Source organism: Belonocnema kinseyi, chromosome 3, assembly GCF_010883055.1.
Source record: "Belonocnema kinseyi isolate 2016_QV_RU_SX_M_011 chromosome 3, B_treatae_v1, whole genome shotgun sequence".
NCBI classification, from domain to species: Eukaryota; Metazoa; Arthropoda; class Insecta; order Hymenoptera; family Cynipidae; genus Belonocnema; species Belonocnema kinseyi.
In genome coordinates this window covers 116,413,245-116,436,097 of record NC_046659.1, presented here as the reverse complement: position 1 = coordinate 116,436,097, position 22,853 = coordinate 116,413,245, and the positions used below count along the sequence as shown (strand labels likewise).

At 23.5% G+C, this 22,853-nt stretch overlaps 1 protein-coding gene across 1 annotated transcript in view; it reads right to left on the bottom strand.

The window, feature by feature from the left end:
• LOC117170203 (alpha-1,6-mannosyl-glycoprotein 2-beta-N-acetylglucosaminyltransferase-like) overlaps window positions 1–22,853 on the bottom strand; it is a 72,078-nt gene that overhangs the window by 35,427 nt on the left and 13,798 nt on the right. The window lies entirely within an intron of this gene.

Genomic DNA, 22,853 nt, shown 5'->3' with positions numbered 1-22,853 from the left:
ACTGCAGGTCCACTTTTTTCAAATGGCAGAAAACAAAATTGTCAAAAAAATAATCTGGAAGATTTTCAGGCAGTTTTTAAATTTTTACAGGTTTTATTAAAAATGGTAGGAAAAAGTCGTATCATTTCAAACGATATTCAGAAGTTTACAAAGGATGTCAAAAATAATTAAAAAGTTGAAGAGATTCCAAATAATAAAAAATTAAATTATATACGAAAATTTAATTAAAGTTCCTATGAAAATTAAAAATGATTTTTTACCTTAGGAAATTAATTTTAAGAGAATATTTAAGAAGATTTCAAAAGATTTATAAAATTTTAAACAAAAATTAGAAACATTTAAAGTATCTAATCCGACGCGGAATATACGGGATGGTGGCAAGTGAGGGGATCAATGGAGGGGGTGTAGTTAAGCAAGTATAAATGCGAGTCAGGCATTGGCAACGTAGCCATAGGCCAAGCCTGTCCAGAGAGGGGAGTTCGACTCAATCATCACATGTTTTAGTTCTATCACCAGTTTCTCTACTCAGCTTCGGAGGTGGTCGGTTTCTGAAATGGAAGGGAGGTATCCAGTGCTGTAGATACGTAGTATCTCGGAAGGTGTCTTAGGGCGACTGAATTTAAGCTAAAATAACTTAATTTGGAATTTAAATAATTAAAAGAATGCATAACTCTTACAAATAAGGAAAGTACAGAATAATTTTGCTAATCATGTTGTCCAACTTGTTAGCATTAATTAAAGATATAAAATCTACTTATTGAAAATTCGATATCTAAATAAATTTAAAAAGTTCTAATGAAACACATTAATTGCATAACCCGTTTTTGTGGGAGAAAACTGAGTGAAATTTTCAACTTTAACAATAAAATAAAAAGCAATAGAGGATTTTAAAGCCTTTTTTTATTGAATTAATTAATTCCCCTATAATACGAAATTAAAGAGACAATTTAATCCTCTACGCTCTATTAATGTATTGCAAGAAATTCACATTCAATGTGTGAAATTTTATAAATATTGAAGGACAATGATTCCAACATTTTTTAAATATTAGTTTACACTTTGCAAAGAAATTGTCAAGATTATTTGAAATCAGGATCTTGCAGCACACATATTTAAAGTTATTGGTGCGTATACATTTCTTTTAGTTATTATTGTAAAATAAAATAAATTGATAAAATCATACTCCTGTCGTAAAAAGAGATATTTTTTCAAGCTCACTTCTCTTTTGTTCAAGTTGCATTTGACAGCAGCGAGTAGAGGTTGGTGATGGGGTTAAACTCCCAAATCGCTTTTTGTGCAGTTATGACGATTCTCGGCACTTAAACGTGTGGTGATTGAATCGAACTCCCTTCTCTTAGGTAGGTTTTAGAAATACAGGTCAATTTTTGTTTAAACAATTTTTTTAACAATGTTATTATTTATAAACAAAAAGAAACTATAAAATTGTTTTTAACATGGCTGAGCAAAAATAAAACTTTTTTGCGTCTTGTACTTTTTTTGCACGACGAACCGTTTGCAATAAAAAGCGTTATAAACAAATGATTTTTTTTAAATTGCCATATTTGCAGTGTTCCCTCAGAATCTATAATTTAGAAAATTTCAAAACTTGAACAGAGTCTTTATCTTGCATTATTAACACAATTTGTTGTTGATAATTTCTTTTGATAAATTGTTTATATCAATTAATATTAATAATGACCACCAATTACCAGAATTGACTTCAATTTTTTATTAATCCTTGACATAAGATTAAACTTTTCACTTTCTTGATATTTTCTCGTACGAGAAGCAATTATTTATTTCTGTCCTCATAAACAATGTATTTTTTATAAAGATACCCTCCCCTAAAATCCACAAATTTCAAGTTATTAGCAATTAACTTTTTTATATCCTTTATTTTACCATAGAAAATGTCATTACCTTGTGTCGTACTTTCGATATCTGACCCTTATTGTTTATAACTATTGTTATTAATTAAAAAACTCAATGAAGAAAATCGATTTTTTCCTAATTCTTTGATTAATCTATGGTATAAAATAAAACTTTTTACTTTCGTGATATTTTTTCGTACGACCAGGAATTATTTATTTATGGCCTTATAAACAATGTAGTTTTTATAAACATACCCTCCCGTAAAAACCACAAATTTCAAGTTATTATCGATTACCTTCTTCATATCCTTAATTTTACGATAAAGAATGTAATTATCTTGGGTAGCACTTTCGATATCTGACCATTATTATTTTTAACTATTGTTATTGACAAAAACGCTCTATTCGGAAAATATTATTTTTCTTAATTTTTAATTAATCCATGGCCATTTATTTATTGTAAAATTAAGGATATAAAAGAGGGAATCCCTTATAACTTAAAAATTGTGGCTTTTAGGGTCGGATGTGTTTATAAAAAATACAATGTTTATAGGGTCCTAAATAAATAAAGGCTTGTCGTACGAGAAATTATCAAGAGAGTGAAAAGTTTAATCATGTGTCAAGTATTGATAAAAATTTTTAAAAATAAATTCTGGTATTTGAGGGTCATTATTTATATTAATTGTTTTAATATTTTTGATCTATCTAAAACGTTTTAAATTCTTGAAAATATTCCTAACAGGCTCGAATTTTCCTCAAAAGTTTGAAAAATCATTCAAAATGAAAAATTGCCTTATAATCTTCTAAATTTCCCCAAGCATTTGAGGAAAATTTGTAAACCTTTCGAGATTCTTTTAAAGCTCCAGATGCTTATTTTTAAAACCTTTAAAAATGTAAATTTCTAAAAATCTTCTAAAGCATAAATTCTTTTTTAATGTTTTCAATTCTATTAAATATTTATGGAATTTACTCAATTATTACCATTTATTAAATTTTTTAGTCTTACTGAATTTCTTCAAATGAATTTTCCGAAATAAAAAATTATTTTAATTATTAGCAGAAACCTGATTTTATTTCATTTTTGTAAAACCTTACAAAATTCTCAAAAAGTCTTTACAAGTTTTAATTATTGTTGAATCGTTTAAAGATTTCTGAATATGTCTTAAATTTACTCAAATTTAAAAGTACATTTTTTAAACCAGCATAACTTTTTAAAAATTTTACGAAATGATTTTAAACGGTATTAGATTTGTTACAAATAAACCGAGTTATAGCATTTTCAAAATTTAAAAAAAAACGAAAATGAACATTTTAAGCCAAACAACGCAAGATACAAAAAAAATTTCAGAAAGAAAAATGTTGCATTTTGAACACCCTAAGAGATTAACACGAAAACTGTTTGAATTATACTGGAAAATACAAAATTTAAATTTTTATTGCAAAAAAAGGAAACATGAAAAATTCCATTTTGCGGTCAAACTATGCAAGATACGACAAAAGATGATTAAACATACATTGTGCAGCCAAAAAGATCTGCCAATTTTTTTGTTATTTAATTTTTGATAGGACACTTAGTTTTTCTTTTATTCTCAAAAAACAGCTGAAAAATAGACAAATTTAATTTCTAGACGAATGAAACAGATTAAGAAAAAAAACACTCAGACCAAATTTTTCCATCCAAAAAAGAGCCGTCCAAGGCAAATAGAATATGAAAGAGTGGAATTATTACAAAATATAATTCAATTATAAATTTTAGTTATTGTGAAATATTTCATGTTACTAATATTATTATTCATAATTTTTTCAATTATCAAGAATTATATTTTAAAGTTATGTAATTTAGAAATTTTTTTTTATTAATTCAATTTTGAAGATTGAAAAATAACAATTCTTGAGTTGTGATAATTTTTAAGATCAAAATTGCCGAAATTTCAAATGGAAGTAATTCAAATGACAGGTTTTTAAATTGTTAAACTTAAATCTTGCATAATTTTTTAATTCAAAATTAAAAAGATAGAAAATTTTTTACTTTTAAATTTTAAATTACAAAGATTAAAAATTCTTTACTTTTAAATTTAGTCAATACCACGTTGTAGAATTTGGAATATTTACAATTCAAAATTTTTAATTTTAACGATTCTTAGTTTAAGGATGTTTTCTATTTTTAAATATTTCCAATTTAAAGTTATGCAAACAAACAAATTTAAAACTTAATTTATTTGATTTTTAGTATTTATATTTTAAAAGTTCATAATGTTAAATATTTCTTTTTAACACGTAATTCAGTTTTCAATGAAAATTGGATGGAAATTTTTCAAAGGAAAATTAGTTAATTTTTAAGATTTTCAATTGAAGGCTGTAATCTTTAAAGTGAATTATCGAAATTTTTTGAAATAATTAAATTTTTAATTGGTAAAAATTAGAATTTTTTCAATTTTCAAGATTTCTATTTTAAGGGTATGTGATTTTGAGTATATTTTTTTCAGTATGTAGTTTAAGTTTGAAGATTTAGAATTAAAAATTCTTGAATGTCAAAGATTTGCACTTTAAAATTCTTTAATTTGTAATATCTATGATTGAAAACTCGTTCATTTTGTAAAATCTTTGAATAAAAATTCTTTAGTCTTCATGATTTTGATGGTCAAAGGTAAGAATTTTGAATTTTAGATCTTCCAAATTGATGAAATTTCAAATGTAAAATCATCAGAAAAGGCAGAATTTTTAATTTTGAGACTAAAAAATGTTATAACTTTTAATCGTAAATGTTTTGAATGAGGAATCTTACATTTTCATAAGAAATAATTTAAGTTTTTACAATTTCAAAGAGTTACGATGAAAAATTGTTGAATTTTAAAGTTCATGTTTATTTATTAAATGTACGTGAATTTCGAATTTACTAACTATCAGTAAGACTCGAAATTATTGACTTAAAGTGAAAACAAACTTTTAACGAAATAAATTGTTTCAATTCTAAGTCTGAAAGAAATTACTTTCTTTACATAAATTTAAATATCAAATAATAAATTTAACTAATTTTTCAACTGCAACAAATTTTGATGAGATCTTCCTTACATTGGACAGATAATTCCCAACTATGTTATTGTTTCTACTTTAAACAACTGAAAATTAAAAAAAAAATTATTTGTTACCTATTCAATTTTTCAATAATATAACTTCAGTACTTTAATATTATTAATTATTATAAAAAATATATACTTTCAATAATAATTTTTCATTTTGCAACATATAATAAATAACTACGCTGGAATAAACATTATACAACATTTTGAGAGATTTTTGGCATATTTTTGATTAAAGTAAAGTAGTAAAGTAAAGTTTAGACAGGTAATTTTTTCCCGTGCAGATTAAGGTTTATTCAAGCTCTGGGACAGAGTCGGAAAGATACACAAACTTGTGACGCAGCATTTTAAGAAATTATCAAACTCAAAACTTCTGTAGGGATTTGGAACTTAAAAAAAATGGAGACATTTTTTACAATGTTGATTAAATGAGATTAAAAACCGTTTTTTAGTACCTATATATTTTTTAGAGGTTCTCAATTGACTCTTATGATTTGAAAGGATTTCAAATAATTTTAGGACATTTTAAACATTTCATTGCATTTTGAAAGAATCAAAGAAATTAAAAATATCAGATCTCAGAAAATATCAGATTTCATAAAATTTTACGGGATTTCGTGACATTTTTATGGGGTATTTCACAGTATTTCAGAGATTTTTAAATATATAAAGGTACTCACAAAATTTGAGAAAAACAATATTTAAATACACTTGCAACGCATAATAGTTATACTTTAAATACTTATTTATACTTTGTAAAATTTATTTTTTCATTTTTTAAAAATAATTTTTGTATTTATACTTTTTTTATTGTTTATAACTTAATATTTATTTATACTTTGACACACATATTTTTTTGAAAGATTTCACCAAGATTTCAATTATTTTAGAAGAATTTCACATAGATTTCAAGGAGCACACAAAGATTTCGATGGCTTTCAAAAGATTTCCAAAAAATTTCAATAATTGAATGAATATTCCGCAAAGATTTTGGGTAAAATTAAGAGATTTCCAAAGATTAAAAAAATTTCATAAATATTTTGTAAAATTTTTGGAAGGATTTAAAAGATTTCAAATATTTCAGAAGAAGTTTACATATTTTACAGAGTGTAGACAAATTTCAATGATTTGCTAAAAATTTCACAAATTTTTCGCAAAGATTTTGGATAGACATGAAAGATTTTTAATACTTCTCAAATATTTTAGATGAGTACAAAGAGTATACAAAGATTTTAAAGAATTTCCAAAGATTTCACAAAAAATTCGGATAGATTTAAAAGATTTCACAAAGACTTTAATTATTTTACAAAGATTTCAAGGATTACAAATATTTAGCACAGACATTAGATAGATTTATAAAATTTTAGAAAGAATTCAGTGATTTTTCAAAGATTTCATAAACTTCTCAAATTTTACTAAATATTTAAAAACTATTTTAAAAATTTGAAAAGATTTCTGCAGATTTCAAAATGATTTTAAAAAGATTTAAATTATATCACAAAGATATCACATAGATTTCAGTAATTTTACAAAGATTAAAAATATTTAGCAAACATTTTGTATATATTTAAATGATTTCATAAAGTTTTCAATAATTTCAAAAAATTTTAATAATTTTACAAATATTATGAAATATTTTCAAAATATTTCAAATATTTCGAAAAAATTGCCAAGGATTTGAATTATTTCACAAAAATTTCAGATAGATTTAAAGAGTAAACAAAGATTTCTAATGTTTAGCACCGATTTCAGAAAGACGAATACAATTTTAAAAAGAAATGAATGTTTTTTCAAAGATTTCACAGAGATTTCAATGATTTCCTGAAGTTTTCAAAGATTTTAACAAAATTTCATATATTTTACAAGGATTTCCAAAGATTAAAAAAGATTTCACAAAGATACCAAATATTTTGCAGAACGTTTCCAATAGATTTCCAAAAGTGGAAAAAGATTTAAATGATTTCCCAAAAATATCAAAAAGATTTCTAATAATTCGAAAAAATTTCCGACAGATTTGAAATATTTTACAAAGATTTCAATCACTTCTTAAGGATTTAAAAGATTTCCAATATTTCGCAAAGATTTAAAAATATTTTACAAACATTTTTAAAAGATTTGAATGATTTTCCAAGGTTTTCAAAGATTAAAAAAATTTCGCGAATATTTCTGATAGAGTGAAAAGATTTCACAAAGATTTTCATTTATTCCACAAAAATTCCACATAGATTTTAAAGAGTGCGCTAATATTTGAATAATTTTTCAAATATTTCAAAAAGCCTGAAAATATTTCGCAAAGATTTAAGAGAGATTAAAAATTTTTTACAAGGACTTTAATGATTTCAATAATTTCACTAATGTTACCAAATATTTCAAATGTTTTACAAATATTTCTAAAGATTTCACAAAGATTTCAATGATTTCTTTAGAATTACAAAGATTTAAAAGATTTCGGATAGATTAAAAAGATTTCAATTATTTCACAAAAGTTTACAATAGATTTCAAAGAGTGCAGAAATGTCTCAATGTATTTACGAAGATTTCAATAATTTCACAAATATTTCAATAATATTTCCCAAATATGATCAAATATTTTAGAAATATTACAATAATGATTTTCCAAAAGACTTAAAAGCTTTTATAAGATTTGAAATATTTCGGAAAGATTTCGGATAGATAAAAAATATTTCACAAAGATTTCAATCATATATCACAAATATTAACAAATGTGTAAAAAATATTTCAAATATTTTGCAAAGATTCCGCAATATTTCACAAAGATTTAAATGATTTTAGATACTCGTAGATTTAAGTTTTCACAAAAACCTGCATGGTTTCAACAATTTCGTAAATTTCACCAAATATTTCAAAAAAATTTCAAATGCTGCGCAAACATTTTCAAAGATTTCAATGATTTCCTGAGGATTTTAAGAATTTCAAAAAAATCGAATAGATTTTGGGTAGATTCAAAATATTTCACAAAGATTTCAATAATTATTTCACAAAAATTTCTGACAGATTTCAAAGAGCGTACAAAGATTTCAATGATTTGTAAAAGATTTCACAACGATTAATAATATTTCGCAAAGATTTTGAATAGATTGTTAAGATTTCGCAAAGACTTCAATTATTTTACAAAAGTTTCAGATAGAATTAAAAAATTTTAATTACTTCACAAAAAATTTAAATATTTCGCAAAGATTTCAATAATTTCCCAAATATCAAATATTTCCCGGAGATTTTTAAAGATCTTACAAAGATTTAAATTATTTTGCAAAAATATCGGATAGATTTAAGTTTTCACAAAGACTTAAGTGATTTTAATAATTTCTTAAATTTTATTAAACATTTCAGAAAAATTTCAAATGCTGCGCAAGCATTTTCAAAGATTTTCAAAAGATTTCTCATTTTTTGCAATAATTTCATATATATTTAAAAGATTTCAAGCATTGCACAAATATTTCAATTATTCCACAAAAATTTTGAATATTTCGCAAAGATTTGAATAATTTCTTAAATATTTTAATAATGTCACAAACATTTCAATAATTTTACAAATAGTATCAAACATTTTTAAAACATTTCAAATATTTCAAATATTTCAAATGTTTCGCAAACATTTCCAAAAAGTTCAGAAAGATTTTAAATTTTACGCAGATATTTTTGATGGATTTGAAAGATTCGAATTATTTTACAAAAAATTTCACTTAAATTTCAAAGATTGCACAAAGATTTCAAATGTTTCACAAAAAATAGGCAAAGATTTCAATAATTTTACAAATATAATCACAAATTTCAAATATATTTCAAATATTTCGCAAAGATTTCGAATATTATGTAATAATTTTAGATAAATTTTAAAGATCGCACCAAAATTTCAGTGATTTTCCAAAGAGTTCGAAAAAATTTTAAATGATGCGCAAATATTTTCAAAGATTTTCCAAAGATTTCAATGATTTCCTGAAGATTTTTAATAATTTAAAAATTTCGAAAAGCTTGCAGGTAGATTCAAAAGATTTCAATAATTTCACAAATATAATCACATGTTTCAAATATATTTCAAATATATTGCAAATATTTTAAAGATTGCACTAAGATTTTAGTGAATTTTCAAAAATTTCAGTAATTTCAAAAATATTAAAAAATGTTTCAAAAATATTTCAAATATTTTAAAGTTTTTGAGAAATATTAAAATTATTTCGCAGAGTATAAACTTTTTGCAAGTTTAAAAATATTTCGCAAAGATTCACCTTTGCTTATAGAAAATTATAATAAAATTCATATAGTCGAATTTGATTCTACCTAGGTGAATAGTTCATCCGGAAATACCTTAAAAATTTATTTTTCATGTTTTTTAAATGTTGAAAAAAAAAATATATTCAAAGTAGGGTGTCAGATTATTAAATACGTGGAGTACAATTTTTTCAATGAAAAAAATATATTTACCGATAAAACGAAGGATAACTGCCAAAGTGGAAATAAAGATACGAAGCTTCCTCTTTTTTCAATGTGGAGGACAAGCTGATTAATTGTTTAAAAAATAATTTAGTTAACCGCGCAACTAACAAATTAACTTACTAGTGTACACTTTTGGAAATTCTGGTCGATCTTGAAACTCCTGAGATGACTTTTAAAATGCACCTACTTGTAAGATAAAACTATGCTAACCCCAAACACAAAATTGGGGGCTATTTACCATTTTCAGTGATATGAATATTTGACTTTCTCATCGTAAAGTAAGATTAAAAATAGACGTCTCACAAGAAGAAAGTTCTTTTTTAAAATTTTCATCCTAATGATAATATAATTAATTATTAATTATGTAATATATATTATAAATTATTATTAATTATATATATGTGTGTGTGTATATGTGTTAAAATTGAATTTCGCGCATTTGATCAAATGAAGACGTTTTTTGGACCCCTGACTAAAGAAAATAGATTTCACGTCGGTGCCTGCCTTCTTGGATAAAAATTCAAAAAGTTAAAGTATTTTCAAAACTTTTGAAACTATTTTCTTTTTGAAATTAAAAAAAATTTATTTATGTTGCTTTTTTGAAGCCCTACAGTAGCGTTATAACAGCTTTTTGAATTTTCTTGAAAAATCGTAAACTGTGCTAGAAGCGAAAAAAGAGAAACGGAAGAAAACTGTGCTGCCAAAAAGTAGTATTTGTTTCAATCATTAAAAAAAATATTACAATTTAAAAACATAAATTTTGGGACAAATAACACCAGTTACAAAAAAAAGACGCAAAAGTTGTTTACTTAAAAAATTGCTACATATTTCTTATTGATGATTTTTTGAAAGAAGGCGTAGTTTTTGTTTTATTTATAAAAAATAATATTAAAAATTAAATATGAGAAAACGAAATAAGTCCCGAGAGAAAATGAAAAAATAACATTAAATATAGAATCGCAAAATTTGTGGGAGAACGATAAAAGGTATGAAAAAAAATTGATAGACAAAAGTTTTTCACCCAAAAAGGAGATACAATTTTTATTGATTATTTTTTGATAGGTCGAATAGTTTTTGCTTAAATCTTAAATATAATATCACTAATAAAAAATTTAATTTCTGAACAAACAACACAAGCTACGAATGAAAAAAATTAACAAAAGTTGTTCAGCTGATAAAGCTACAAATATGGCAATAACATTTTTTATGAGATGCGTAGTTTTTGTTTTATTGGTTATAAAATAATATTAAGAATATAAAAACTAAAGTTTTGGAAAAATGACACAAGGTGCGAACAAAAATTAATAAAAAAAGAATGTTCAACCAAAAAAGATCTTCAAATTTATTATGAATTATTCTTTTATAGAAAGCGTAGTTTATGTCTTAGTCGTAAAGATTACCAATAAGAAATTTAAAATTGTAGAAATACAAGGAATAATATAGAAAAAAATAATTTAAAAAAGTTGTTCTCTCAAAAAGATTTATACATTTTTTAAAATTATATTTTGATAGGATGCGTATTTTTGGTTTAAATCATAAGAATATTCAAAATAAACAAATTAGGGCTTTGTAAAAGCGACACAAAGTCCAAAAAAATTTTAATTGACAAACTTGTTTTTTTTTCTATAGTACTTGACCTTTTTAAAAATGTAAAATAAGACAATAAAAACACATCTGTTTCAACACCAATGTATACCATATGCACATTGCCTCTTTAGAGAAGAGACACATTTTCTAAAAAACTGTTTAATTTTTTGATTCGAAAATATTAATTTTCAATAAAAAAAGTTAACTTTTAACCAAATTGTTTAATTTTAACCAAATCGATGAATTTTCTAGCAAGAAAATTACTTTTGTAGCAAAAAAGACTAATCTTCAATAAAATAGTTGAATCATTAACGAAATTAGATTAATTTTCATCTACTTTCACTTTTAACAAAAACACATTTAGAAAATTAAAAAAAAGATGAATATTCTAGAAGATGGTTTAAGTTTTTAATGAAAAATATGAATTTTTAACACAAAATTTAATTTTAAACCAAGAATATCAATTTTCTACCAAAAAGAATAATTTTCTAAAAAAAAGATGCATTTGAACAAAATAGTTGAATTCTAATAAGATTAATTTTCAAATTATTGCGTTTTTAACTAAAAAAACTAGTAAATGTATTCAAAAAGAGACGAATTTTCTACAAAAGAAATTTAGTTTGATTGACATATTGTTTATTTCAAGCTTAAAATTAAAATATTTTTGAACTTTTACATTTTTATCAGAGAAAAATTTACCCCCCCCCCCCATTCCACTTTTAGTGAAATGTTCACGTTTTGAGAACCTCTAGGCCCGAAAAACCAGTTTTTACGAATGTGTCTGTTTGTTTGTAAGCCTGTTTGCATGTGTGTATGCATGAGTGGGTGTAGGTATAAGCCTGCATGAATGGGGGAGCACGATAAGTTTACAAAGGATTAATCTATTAGATTGGCCTTAAGTACATTCTTTTAGTGTCGAAAACTGAAGTTCGTTAGCCAGCTATTTTTGATAAAAATTCAAAAAGTTAACACATTTTCAAAATTTTTGATACAATTTTTTTAAAGATTTTAATAATCTATTTAATGCTATTTGTATTAATTGGAAATTTGAACAATTTATCCCTACGACTTTTTTTCAATAAAAAAAAAAAAATTATCAGTTATAACATATTGAAAATGAAAAAAAATAAAAAGGAAAATGTAAATTTTAAGTCGAAAAATGTACGATAACAAAAAAAGTAAAGAGAAGAAAAAACTTTGCGTTTTCAAAGCCCTGAAAGATTATTAAAGCAGCGCAGCGCTTTGCATTTTTTTTTTAATCGAAAATTCAAACTTTTCGACTAACGGTTCTAGTTTTAACTACAAAAAAATGAAAAATTCCATTTTGCGCTCACAGATACGAAAAAATATGAGAAGATAAAAATTATGCACCTAGAAAATAGCTGCAAATTTAATGTGAATCACTTTTTGATAGAATGTTTAGCTTTATTTTTATTTGTAAAAAACGACGTAAAAATAAAAAATATATTTTTGGGGAAACGAGACGAGCTACAAAAAAGAAATAAATACACAAAAGTTAGTTTTCCTTTGTTTGTGAAAATTCTATTTTTTGAGAATTAATTTTCCTAACTGAAAATTCATATTTTTGGGAAAAGAACTCAATTATTTGTTTAATCATTATGTTCAAAAGAAGATTTATTATTATTATTCAAAATTATTATTCAATTTTTTCAAATAATAACAAATTAATTTTAGACGAAATAGTTCAATTTTTAAGAAAAAAATATAATAATATATTTTAAGCCCAAGGATTAATTTTAGAAAATTGCATTAAAGAAGTAAAAATTTCAGATCAAAAAATGAATTTCCGTCCAAAAAGATGAATTTAAGAAGTTAGTAATTCAACTGAAGATTCCTCAATTAAGCTAAAAATTTATTTTTCAGAAGTAAATGAAACTGTTCGTTAAAAAATTGTTATTTTTTCAGAAAAAGTTATTGATTTTGTTGGTAGACAATTCCACTGTTTAGTAAAAATTAATTTTCTTAGTTCAGTATTCATAATTTTAGTTGAAAATTTGTTTTTGACTGAAAAAACACGTTTCTTTCACATTTCCGAAAAATTACAAATTATTTAAACAAGAATAATAAATATTTTTATAATATTAATAATTATAATAATTATTGCAATTATTGCATCGTTTGAAGTGCTAAGAAACAAAGAAAAGATAAAAGTAGGCCATAAGAAACACTGTCACCTTTGTTTTCTAAAGATAGGATGTTGTTTTCAAAAATGATATGCTTAGTCACGAAAATGTTTAATCGTCGAAACTGAAAATTGAGTTTTCACGATAACACGTTTCCGTTCGTTTGTTCGAGATTCTCTTGATGCAAGGTTATTTTACCTTGCTTCAAGACAATGTGGATAAAAAGATTTCCGTTTGAATACTTTTGCGAATGGAATGAATAAATAATATTTTCATTGAATTGTGTAATTCGAAAATTTTCCTGTACCGTCAATTTTATTTACGCAATTATTATTCTTTGCATATTTTGTTTTTCGGGAGTTTTAATAATTTTATTTATTAATTATTAATTTTATTGGACGACTAGAAATCCCGAAAAATAAAATTACGGGGCTATAAAATTAAAAAAAATTTGTTTCAATTTGATTTTTTTCAATGTATTTTATTTCAATTTATTTCAATTTAATTTCAATTTGTTTTCAATGTGCGTATAGTGGTTTTTCAAAAGTTATTTCTCTTGAGAAAAATCTTGTTCTTGTATTGTTCATCTGCATTGAAAAATATTATTCATATTGTTGTTATTTCAAATTTAAAGAATAATTTAAAAGATTACATCTAACATTTAAAATTTTGATTGCAACCAAAAACAATTTCTTTGAACCAAATGCTTTGGATTCAATAAAATTTTTTTTGGATTTTATAAAATACATTCTAAAGTACTATAGGACTGTTTAAACTAAAAAGAATGTGCATTTTGGAATTGAAAATGTTTTCCTGCCACCCGTTATAAATATTTTCAGTTTGAATTTTTTTTATTTTATTTCAAACAGGATAATATTTTCAAACCATTTTTTGTTCTGCAAAATTTACTAGTTATTTATCAATAAATAAGTTATACTTTCTATTGAAAAAAATAAATAATTTTTAGTCTTTATTTGGTATTCTTTTTTTTTGTAATTAAAACAATATCACTAAATGGAAATAGGCCACATTGTCTCCAAAATTATCACGTATTCATAAAACTTCACAAGCTTCTAAATGGAAAAACAAGAATTTATTTATAATTTTAAACTCTGTAGTCTTATCTAGTTCACATAAAAAATGCATTTTATATGTAATCGCCTTCTTTCAACGAGATTGTTTTTCATATTATATCAATATAATTTTCCCAGGTTTCTTGAGAAAATTTTAAACAAATTTAGATTTTTCTATTAAAATTTGTTTTGCAGCCTAGAACTTTTAGTAGTTTAAACTGACTCAGATTATTCCCAAAATTGTCTTAACATCTTCCCGATTTTTTTTGACCATTTTGGCATTCTTTCTAAATTTTAAATTATTCAAAAAAATTTTTCTAAAATTTTCGACATTCTAAAAATAATTCTAATTCTTGCTAAAATTTTAGAAAAATTTTACAACCAGAACAAAATTATTCCGCATATTTTGTTATGATTTAGGATAATGTCTTGAAATGTTTTGAAATATTCTTATAAAATGAAATTTTGAAAATAATTTTATATTTTTCTAGGAACCTGAACAAATCAATCCTCTTGAATCCCTTGAAAATTCTTAAAAAGCTTTTGCATTTTTTCAAAATCATCAACAATCTATATTCAGCATTCATTTTGAAATCTTATCGAATTTAACATTATTTCAAAAATGATTTAAAAACTTCTATATGTAATTTAAAAATAATTACTTTTTTTCTAAAGTTTCTTAAAAATCTTCCACAATTAAAAAATTCACCCTCAACTCTTCCTGATTTCTTTTTGAAAATTCATCACAACAAATCTTTTGAGATTTTGCAAAATCTTGAAATATTTACTTCAAATTATTATTTAAAAAAATGCATTTCAAAATTTCCCTAGGAACCTTGAAAAAATGGTGATGCTCTTTCAATCATAAAAAATGCATAGAAAAATACGAATTTTAAATTAATTTTTAACTAGTTGTCCGCAAAACAGTTAAATTTTTTAATAGGACGTATGAATTATAAAAAAAGATTTTTTTAAACTAAAGAGATGAATTTTCAAAGGGAATGATTAATCTATGAACAAAAAAATTAATTTTTAAAAAAGTGGTTCCATTTGGAACAGACAGTACATTTTTTAACGAAACAGAAATGAATTTAATACCATTTTTAATAAAGTAACCACGGTTTACCATATATGACTGTTACCGGAAATTTCCGAAATTGCACAAAAATTAAAAATAAATTTAAAAATATTAAAATTTCACCAGAATTTCCAATAACTTCCCAAAAATTTTAAAATTATAAGAAATTTTAAAAATACCTGAAAATTTCTAAAATTCTAAAATATTTTCAAAAATTGCGAAATTGGAGTTCAACTGTATTATGAAAAATATCCTATATAGCAAGATGTAGAAATTTGGCTTCTCGCGCAATTTCATAATTCGAAAATTTTCCTCTGTTTACAATTTTTTTACAGCAAAATAGCAGGTTGGATTATTTGTTTATTGAAATTGTTACTAAAAATTATGAAATTTCTTATTTCAATTCAGTAAAACTGGCACCTTAAAAGTCTAACTTTTTGATTAAATATTTATAATTTTAGTAGAAAATTAATTTCTTGGTTTGAAAACTTAACTATTTTCTTAACATTATTTTTTTGAATCAAATGCATGTTTTTTGTTAGAAATTTGACCGCTTTATTAAAATTCATTTTACTTTCAAGCATTTAAAAATTTTCAATATGTAAAAAACATTGTAAAAATGTATGCGTATTTGAATTTTGTACTTTGTTTATCAAAAAACCAGATTTTAAAAAAAAATTTATAACTTTGGCCTAATTGAGATATGTATTATTTTTGTAATTCATTCGTAATCAGCTAAAAAATTACAAAAAGGTTGAAAATTAATCTAATAGCGACAGTTAAAAAATTTAAATTTGGTTTTCTCAAGGAGCCCAATTTTTAATTTTTTTGTCAAATTTCTTGGAACTTGTACTTTGAGAAGGAAGATATCTTTAAGTTTAATGCTGGCCAAACAATTTTCGTGGCCAGAAGAATTTTTTTTCTTACCATTGAATTTTCTACTTTGTCTTAGAAACAATGCCAGATGTGAAAAAATGTTAAAATAAAATTTGTGAAGCCTAAAAAGTTCTATGAAAAAGCATATTTTTCTTTGGCCATATCTTTTATAATTTACCAAAACAATTCAAAACATTAGTTTTTCAAAAATATTCGCAAGAATAAAAAATGTGGGGTTTTCCATAAAATATATTTTTTTGATTTTTCCAAAATTTAAAGAAAAAAAGAAAAAATATTTATTAAAAAAATATTTGCTTCAAAATTTAAACATTTTAATTCAAAATATTTGCAAATCTACATATTGGTTTACATTTTGTAAGGCATTAAATTGTTATTGAATTTGTTTAAGACGTCGAAATATCTTTTAAATTTATTCGAATTTTCCGAAAACTTTTAATCTTTAAAAATTGTACAATTTTGCTTCAATATCTTTTAGATTCTTTTTGGAAATTTCAAAAAATCTTTAAAAATGTTTGAAAATCCTTAAAAAGGTTCCGTCCTCGAAGTATTCAAACATTAAAATTTGTTCAAAATGTTGTAAATCTTCTCAAGGTTTGAATTATTTTAAAAACTTTTACAAACTTCTATAACTTTGGAATACATTATGGAATAATTGATAGTTTTCTTAATTTTTAGAAAAAATATTCCCCAAATAAAAAAAATCTTTTAAAATCTGCCAGATATTTTTTCGGTATATTTTTAAATCTTCGGTACAGAAAAATTATTCTTTCAAAACAAATATCTTGTAGGATTGAACCACCCCTATAAAATTATTCTACCCTTCAGAAATCAGACTACTGTTGCCATCTCTTGGCTTCTGGTTTAAGTTTCTTATTCTTTCTGACTTTTCTTCTTAAAATTTATTTTATAATTATTAATAACAATTAGTTTTTCTTTAACAAAATAATCCACGAAGATGTAGGGCTATATTTAAATTTATTAGTGATTGTTGATACAATACCAGTGAAAGGTAAAGTTCCGTCGCTAATAAAGAAATTTGAACAGTTTACCAACTTGTGAAAATTATTAAGGATTATCTATTGAGTTTATCTTTTTTCAAATTATCAACAAATACTAAAAACGTAAGAAATTATAGAATTTTGATTTTAAACTGGAATTTTTTTTATCTGGGAGAAAAATAATTTTTAATACTAAATACAAATGGTTAATAAATATTTATTCGTTATTTTTTGTCTTGTTTTTTTAATTATTGTAAAATTTTCGTAACATTTTTGAGAAATAGAACGATTTTTGAAGAGCTTAGATTAGTTATTTTAAGATTTCAAAAAAAAGTTTAATTTCAAACAAGTAGTTGATTTTGATAAAAAATGCAATACATAATTGATATGCTGTCCAAAAATATTTCAGTTTAAAATAAAAAACAGTTGAGTCGATCCAAAAAAGACAAATTTTCCACATAATAGTTGAATCCCCAATCGAAAAACATCATTTTCAATCAGTTGCATTTATAAACAAAAAAGATTAAATCTTTTCAAGAATAGACAAATTTTTAACAAAGCTCTTTAATTTTTTTGCCTAAATATGTTCACGTTTAACAAAAAGTTTCACTTTCAACTAAGCAGTATAAATTTCAACAAAATATATGAATTTTTGACCAAAAATATGAATTCTCCACGACAAATATAATAACTGATATTTCAATCAAATATGATTTTAATTTAAATGAAGAAAAATATTTGAATTCATTAAGAAAATATGAATTTTCTATCAGGAACATTAATTTTCAGCTAAAAAAATATTAAATGTAAACAAAATTATTAAATTTTGATCAAAAAACATAAGTGTTGAAATAAAGCTATAAATATTTAACTTAAATTTTTTCTAAAAGATACAAACTTGCTACAAAAAAGTCGAATTTTCTAACGCGAAAATTTGAATTTCAAACAAAAATAGTCAAATTTTAACTAATCAATTAAACTTTCTACCAAGAAAATTAGTTTTCTACCAAAAAGACCAAATTTTCACCAAATTAGGTAAATTTATAACCTAAGGAAAAAATCTTTAACTATAATAATGTATCTAAAAAAAATTATTTTATACAAATAAGTTGAAATTTTAATTATTTAGTTAAATTTCACACCCAAAAAGATGAAGTTTCAACGAAAAATCTAATAGTTGATTTTTTAATAAAATATTTGAATCTTTAGCTAATACTAATTAATTTAAAATTAAAATGATTCATTATCAAACCAAAAATTTAGATTTCAACACAATAATGTGCAAAAATTTCAAAAAGATTTTAATTTTAACTGTTAAATTCATAAAAAAACAACAATTTTTCAATTAATTGCTAGTTAATTTATCAACCAAAAGTTTTTGACTTTGAACTGAAATGATCCTATTCAATCCAAAAAATTAATATTTAGTAGAGTTAAATTTTTTTATTTTAATTTTTCAAGTAGTTCAACAAAAACAGGTGAATTCTCGAAGAAAAATTGAATAGTTAATATTTAAAAGAAAATTAATTTGAAAAAAATGACGAATTTTTGATCAAAAAAGATTTTTTCGTTAAGGAAGAAAAAAATTAACTAAATTATAATTGGAAAGAGAAATAACTTTTGAAACAAAATAAAAATTTCCAATTTTTTTTTATTTGTCTTTAAGGTAATATAAATATAATTTTTCTGGGTTCTATAAAAACATTCAGAAAAGTTTTTGAAGACTTTACATGTGTGGGAAAAGTATCTAGAAAATTTTGTATTATACAGGATATTAAAACATTTTAGGATTGGCAGAAGTTCCAAAGAACTTAAGAAATATTTTATAATTTTTCGGAATTTTATTATTTTTATTTTGCAAAATAGCCTTTTAAATAGATTGAAAATACATCATTTTTTGACAATTTTGAAAATACTTTGTAATGATTTTGAATATTCTTTTTAAATTTTTGTTTCAAATTAAAACATAATTTTAAATTTACCGAATGTTATCGAATGTTTTCTGAAATTTCACTAACTTTAAAAAAAATTAGATTTGAAATCCTCTACTTTCTTTTCCGAAATTTTAGGAGATTATTTCGAATGCTTTAATATCTTTTTAAATTTTTCCTTAGAATTAATTTTTTAAAATAAAAAATCATTTTGAACTTTCCCAGAAATTTTAGAAAAAATGGCTTATTATGTTGAAACCTTCGAAATTCTTAAAAGGCTTCTTTATTTCGTAATTCTTAAAAGTCTACATTTTCTTTGAAATAGTTTTAAAAAATCTTAAGAGTTTCATCATATTGGAATCTTTTAAAAATACATATGAGGCTTTTAAATAACTTAGAAAAAAGTTTGGATTTTTTCTAAAATTTTGTTATTTTGAAGAATTTAAACATTTTGCTTTCAAATCTTTTTCAACTGTCTCTTAAAATTAATTTTTTTTTAAATAAACAATTATATAAAATTTTTTCAAGAATCTTAAGAAATTTTTTTTTCAACCTAGGAATTTCCTAAAAAGCTTCTTCAGAAATCCACCTTTTATTTTAAATGATTCGAAATAATGTCATGATTTTATTTTATTCTGAATCTTTTTAAAACTCATAAAACAATGAGATGCTTCTGAAATAATTTCAATATTTGCTGAAATTTTTTTATCTTGAAAAATTGAGAAATTTGGCTTTTAAATCTTCTACATTCTGTTTTTAAATTCGAGAAAATCATTAATGATTTTTAATCTTTTTTAATATTGACTTGAAACTAAAGTTAAAAAACAAAATATGATTTTAAATCTTCCGAGGAATGTCAAAAAAATTGTATATTATCTTAAAACTTGAAATTTTGAAAAGCTTCTGTATTTCGAAATTTTCAAAAATTCAGATTTTGTTTGAAATTGTGTCATCTAATCTTAAAATTTGAATTATATTCGCACATTTTCTAAACTTATAAGACTTCGAAATATCTTTTAATATAGTTTAAATGTTTTCTAAAGTATTGTTATCTGAAAAAATCGAAATTTTTTTTTAAGATCTTCTACTTTCTATTTTGTAATTATAGGAAATCATTGGAGATGTCTGTATTTATTATTGTTATGATGCTATCAAATTATTTGAAACATTCTCAAAATTTACGTTATTTTCAAATCGTTAATAAACCGAAAACTCTTAGTAATTCCTGATAAAATAATTAAAAAATTTTATAACATTTCAAAAAAAATTTTTTAAATGAAAATGAACCTTAAAATCTTCTAGATTTTTTTGATATATTTTTAAATACAAATCTTACAATTAATATTGAAAAATAAGTCTTGAACAATTTTTAATTTTTCTAATCTTCATAAAAGTTAAGAAAGTTTACAAATTATAATGTGTTAACAATATTTTTAAAACAGAACTGTGGTCTTTACGATTAAAAAATTATTTACAATTAATGATTTTTTATTCAAGAAACAAAATATGTAGAATAAAAATTCGTCATTTGGAAATTCTGATTAACAGAAGTCCCTTCAAAATCTCGTCAAATATGTCCAAAGTCTATCTGAATTTAGTAAATTCCAAATTTTCATTTAGAATGTCTATTTAATTTTATTATCTATGTACCAATAAAACCTTTTACGATGCAAATTCACATTTCCGCACATGGATAACAGATGCAATCGAAATTACGACTCGAATGTAAACGATTATCATTGAAATTTTCTATGGAGAATTTCACTTTGAGGATTGCTGAATTCGTATGAATTTTGGATGGAGTCGATGAAAGAGTAAAATTTCAAATTGCAGTTGGCAGTGAATTTGAGATCGCTTTGTAACAATCCGAATCGCGTTCCACACGAGAACAAAAGGTAAATAAAATACAGGATTCTCCGCTTGGTTATAAATCGACAAATAATTCTATCACAGCCTTGATATTTTGAAAATTAAAAAAAAAATGAAATACGGTCGAACCTGGATATAGTGATTCTGGATTTAGTGTTTCTAAGAATGGACGATGCGCCCCGGGGATGGATGAGACGACCTGCGGGGGACGTGCAGTGTTTACTCAAGCGTGACAAAACAGAGCGAGAAATCGGAGAGAGACAAAACAGTTCCGAGATTTTGGATTTATTTATCACTGTCAGTCACTAAACAGATACACAATCCAGATTTGACTTTATATATCAAGTCAACTTATATTGTAAGATATAAACTTAATGGATTTAAATGAATTTTTATATGTTATGGTTTTCTTCTAGCGTAGCACAATTGTTTTTTGTCGTTCTTCTGTAAGAGTTTGTGGAAAAAGTTATAATTAACTTTCTCCTTTGCAGCTTAGCGGGTAGGAGCACCAGACCGGCAATCTGTGAGACCTGGGTTCGAATCCCAGCGGAGCTAGAGAGGAATTTTTTTCACAGCTTTAATTAAAAACCATTCTATTTGAGACTAAGTGGATAACGGTACTTTTTATAAATAAAATTAAAGAGCGAGGTTTTTTAATTTATAAACAGTCGCATTACCACCATCAAATAATTAAAGGAATCATTAATACTGAAGACATAATTAATCAATTTTTAAATCTGTTGCTAAAGTTAACGAATTTATTAAATAATGTAGATTGTTTTTTCATTATTTACATTTATATTGCGACTTATAATTATATAAAATTTATACTTATTATACTTATATACTTATTTTTATATACTTATAATTATTATAATTCAGTTAATTCTTCTTGATTGAAAAATCTTTTTTATTGTACAGACTACTATTATATTTTTAGTTCTTAATTCATTTCGCTACTTTGAGTAATCTAATATTTAGATGATTTTTTTTTTAATTTAACTCTTTTTTTTTTAAATTCGCCTTCTTGAATTAAAAATTGAACTGTTTATTCAAACATTTTATCTTCTTTTTTTTTGTTTTTTCAAAGTGCAACTTTTTCGTTACAAATTATTTAAATGATCATTTCTTAATTTTTTTGTAATTTGACATTTTTTATTGAATGTGATATTTCATAGTAGGAATCAAGTTTCGTTTGTTTAAAAATCTAACTACCAGGTAGGAAGTTTTTGTTGTTAAAAAATTAACTGTTTCGATAAAAAGTATTCTATTTGTTCGAAAATTTAACAGTTTTTGGTCTTTTTAGAAATCAAATTCAACTATTTATCTAGAAATTGTGTGTGTTTTTTTTGTTATGAAAATGGAACTGTTCAGTTGAAAAATTCAACTGCTAGATTAAAAGTTGAATGTCTATAATAAACAAACTTTTTATATTAAATATTTATAATTTTCGTTGAAAATTCAACTATCTTGTGGGTAATGAACTATTTTCTTGTTAATTATGTTTTTTTTTAAATTTAACTATTCTGTACAAAATCATATTCATTGATATAAATAAAAATTCTGATTGATTACACAGGCCCACAAATAAAAATGTCTGTGCAATTGACCAGACCTATATATTCTTATGTATTTTTCGACGCTGAATTCGAATTTGTAATAAAAAGTAGGGTCCAGCTACTTTTTTATGGGGTTTTGCTCGAAAAACCTCATTTTTTACGGTTTTTTAATGATTTTTTTTTTAAATAAAAAAAATAAAGAAAATTTGTATTTTTTTGACTTCAGAATCGAATTCTACGGGAAAAAATACATCGAAAACCATGTTTTGATTTTTTTTTACAAAAATTTCAACCCACCATACGGCGATGAA